Source organism: Octodon degus, unplaced genomic scaffold (genome assembly GCF_000260255.1).
Source record: "Octodon degus isolate 3935 unplaced genomic scaffold, OctDeg1.0 scaffold00109, whole genome shotgun sequence".
In the NCBI taxonomy this organism is placed as follows: domain Eukaryota; kingdom Metazoa; phylum Chordata; class Mammalia; order Rodentia; family Octodontidae; genus Octodon; species Octodon degus.
In genome coordinates, this window is record NW_004524685.1 from 8,002,682 (window position 1) to 8,006,922 (window position 4,241).

Genomic DNA, 4,241 nt, shown 5'->3' on the forward strand with positions numbered 1-4,241 from the left:
ATCAAAGTGCCTGTGAGCAGGCTCAGGGGCGGGAGATCAATTCCCAGGCCTGCCGTGATGGCCCCGCTCCCTGGGTGCACTGAGACAGCAATTGAGACTGAGTGTGCTGGTGTGCACCTATAATCCCAGCACTTGGGAGGCTGTAAAACAGGAGAATCACTATGAGTTCGATCTAGTAGTGAGACCCTGAACACTCTGTAGACCCTTCCCTACAGTACAGAAAAAAAGAGAGGCAAATTCTTTCCCCCTGCCCCCCATTTATGTATTAGGCACAGGGTTTCACTACGCAGCTCAGATAAATAGTAATCCTCTTGTTTTCAGCCTCCCCAGGGCTGGAATTACAGGCGTGCGCCATCACGCCTATAGTCAGTTGCTGGCTCAACGTGTCCCAGTGGCCGGGCTGGCGCAGTATACGGGACCAGGGATTGAACCCTGGTGCACTTACCTAAGCAGGTGCAGTAGAGAGAGGCAGGGTGGACAGAGCCAGCGCTCATCTCAGGGAATTTCCTGGGAATCAGATATTCCTCTATGCAGGTCGAGAGGAAACATCTTCATGGATGAACCCCCAGAAGAGCAGCTGGCAACTGCGAGGTCAGGATGGGAGGGGAGCCCCGCGCAGGGCTGGGCCCCTGGGACAGCAGGGCTTCGATGTCAGGCTCAGTGTCGGTGGTGGGAAAGCAGCGGCTGCACCTGCGCACCGGCACACCATCGGGCCCGCCAGGAACGTCTCGAAGTTCCAGGCCACGTCTTTGCGGCACACCGGGGACCAGATGATAATCTTGGGGTCGGTAGGAGCACAGTGCGGTCGTCGCTGGGAGCCAGGAGGGCCTCTCGGAGGAAGGTGAAGAGTGGATGTGCCTTCGCACCATGCACCTCGCGCTTCTCGAAGAGTGTGAGGCTGGGCTCGCACCCACCACCGGGCCGGACGCATTTGAGCAAATGCAAAATCTCTTCATTCTCGGCGGTATCCTGGTGTCCGAACTGGTTGCACGGGAAGCCGAGAACCACCAGGCCCCTAGGCCCAAGGCGCGCCTGCAGATCGTTCATCTGGGTGAAGTCCCGGACCGCTGTGCCGCAGAGAGATGCCACGTTTTCAGTGAGCAGCACCTTGCCCCGCAGGGAGCCGAGACTCAGTGGCTCCCCACCCGCTAGCGGGGGCGTGGAAAGAGTGCACCGTGGCCTGAGCGAAATGCAATAGGATAAGAAGAATCCTTAATAAGAAAAGTTACGATAGATAGATAGATAGATAGATAGATAGATAGATAGATGATAGGTAGATAGATAGATAGATAGATGATAGATATTTGTATTTATCTGAAATCATAGTCTTAGTGAAATTGGACATAAGGGAAAGAAGAAATCAGAAACACACACTCGTAAAAGAAAAGTTTGCTAAGTCTTCTCAGAATTTCATGAGACATGCATAAGTAGCTGGCCTGGCTCCCCAGCAGCCTCCCGCCCGCCCGCCTCCCGCCTGCCGCTCCGCTGGGGGCTGGGGACCTAGCCCGTCCCTCTAGGTCTGCAGCGAGGGCGCCGGGAGGGGGCGCTCTTCTGGTTTGGAGCAGAGCTCAAACCACCAAGCCTTAGTCCCGCAGTTGCGTTTAGCAGGAAGAGGATAACCAGAAAGCCACAGAGAGGCCGTTCCTCTCCTCCACCCATGTTCGTTGGCTGCTGGATGCTGATGAGATCCGAACAGCTCTCGGGGGTTCCGGGAGGACTGAGCCTCCTAGGATGCGCAAACTATGCAGCTTTTTCACAGTAATCACATTCCAAGATGTCAAACAAAAACACAAGACAAAGAACTTCTCCCAGTCTCAGTCCCAAAAGACCTAAAAAGCATATCCAATATGTCCAGTAAGGCATAAAAAAAATAATTATGCTGGAGGAAACCTCTCGATTGTTTTAATGTATTCTTGTCTATGAACAAGAGCTGTTTTCTAAATCAGTGCTGTGGTTTACTTTGAAAGGTTTCTACAAGAAGAACACTTGGGTGACCCCCAAAAGTCAGAAGGCAGGGCTGAGGAAGGTAAGACTGAGATGGACTTCTTGATGTCAGACCTAAAATGCTCCATGATTTAAACAGAATAAAATGGTGGGGTTTTTGGTGGTAATTGAACTCAGGACCTTGTGTTTGCCAGGCACGCACTTATGCCACTAAGCTATGTGACAACCCCCCCCAAAAGAATAAAATGTTGACGTTAGAAATGACAACAGCCACAACAAAAAACTGAGGCTGTAGACCTATGCGGGAGGAGTCGCACATTGGAGCTGGTGTCTGTGTGTGGCCCCCCATGGCGGCACAACATTGCCAGAGCTGGCCAGGCACAGCACATAAGCAAGCACAACTAATTTCTTTCTTTTCTTTCTTTCTGAGACAGGGTCTCCACGTGCAGTTCAAGCTGGCCTTGAGCTCACTACGTAGCCCAGGCTGGCCTTGAACTCACAGTGATCCTTCCTCCTCAGCCTCCCCAGTGCTAGGCTCACAGGCATGTTCCCCCACACCTGGCAACTAATTTCAGATGATGGAGATTGAGTGTGTGCTGGCTGGGACCACAGTGACCACGATGACAATAGGAAGAAAAAATGATGATACCAGGATAACAACATCGCTGAACACTAAGTGTGCTCGTTCTTAATTAGTTGTGGCTCAAAGAAGAAGCCCTAGAGTAAATTAAAGATATTTTAACTGAATGAAAATCTGAAGTTGATTCAATTTTGAGTGATATGCGAAAGATATCAATAATAAATTGTACGGGTATGCCCATAGTGAGAAGGAAGGGAAACAAAACAGCTACTTAAATCCAGATAAAAGGAGGAAGTAAGTAAAAGGAAAAATTAATTATAGTTTTAAAAAACTCAATAGAGAAAAATAATGAAACTAAAATTATGTTTTTGAGAGAACAAATAAGAATAGCAAATCTCTTAAAAATAGCAAATTCTTATAGGTAATATATAGAGAGTATGGATGTGCAAAGAAGTAACAAATAATGCTGGTTATTGAAAAGAGATATTACTAATAAACTCTCAAAGATTAAAAAATAGTATGAAGCTATTATTAATGACATGCAAATGTCTATATGAAAACTTGCATGAATGGATAACTACAAAAATACAATGTAGTAAAGTTCATACAAAACTCCAACAATCTGAATTGCCTTGTATATATTAAAGACCATAAACTTGGGAGGAAAAATGGCTTTATTAATTATGAGACAAGAACAAATTAAAACCCAATGGAACTTCACACTGTATAAAACTGAAAAATAATCTGGATGTGGTGGCACATACAGGTAATCCAGTCCCCTGAGAGGCTGAGGCAGGAGGATTGCACGTTTGAGTCCAGACCGAGTGACTTAGGGATGGACTTCATGAAAGCCTGTCTCAAAAATGAAATAAAGTAAACATTTTTAAAGTATGGGGAGGTATCTAAGTGTGAAAATCCCAAGTACTGTAAAAGTAAATAGGCAGGTGATGGACTGATGTAGAGAAAGACAAAACAAAATAAAACTGAAAACAGAAAATGATAAGCGTTGCTATGATATGAACCTCCTGGAACTTTTGTGTAATTCTTGGAGTACAACCCAGTGCATCTGCTTGCCATGTGGACGTGTAGGGAGAACGCTCACACATAACAGTGAACAGAAGCAACACAACACAGCATTCCTACCATGTGATGCTGTTCTTCAAAAATTAGCAACACTCAACTATGTTCTCTTCATCGGTGAAGAGGAGGGATGTGTCTTGGAGGACATATGAAGAAGAATTTTGGGACACATATAATATTCACAATACAGTTCTTATGTGTTGGTACATGACTTTAATCCCAGTGCTCGGGAAGCTGAGGCAGGAGGATCACTGAGAATTTGAGGCCATCCTCATCTATGCAGTGGAAAACCTGCCTCAAAAAATTGAATAAACAAATACATAAATAAATAAATAAATAGCAGTTCACTTTTATCAGGCTAATTTTTAATTTTATGTACTTCCATAAAAATGTCTATAACTAATATCATTTAACATATATTGGGTTCACTGTATTGGGACCCTTTTATTATAAGACAAGCAAGTTATAATCACCTGGAAAGAACAATGCTATTATAAAGTAATCACCAACAAATAAAGCAGTAAAATGCCTAGAAAACAACCAAAAGGAGCACAGAATTTCAACTGAAGACAAGAGATAAAGTTGGTCAGTTTATTTGAGAAATATAAATGTGTGTGTGTGTGTGTGTGTGTGTGTG

General features: G+C 45.2%; 1 pseudogene; it reads right to left on the bottom strand.

Moving 5' to 3' along the window:
• Nucleotides 1-551: 551 nt before the first annotated feature.
• LOC101588530 lies at nt 552-1,659 on the bottom strand (annotated as a pseudogene).
• Between the last annotated feature and the right edge of the window lie 2,582 nt (nt 1,660-4,241).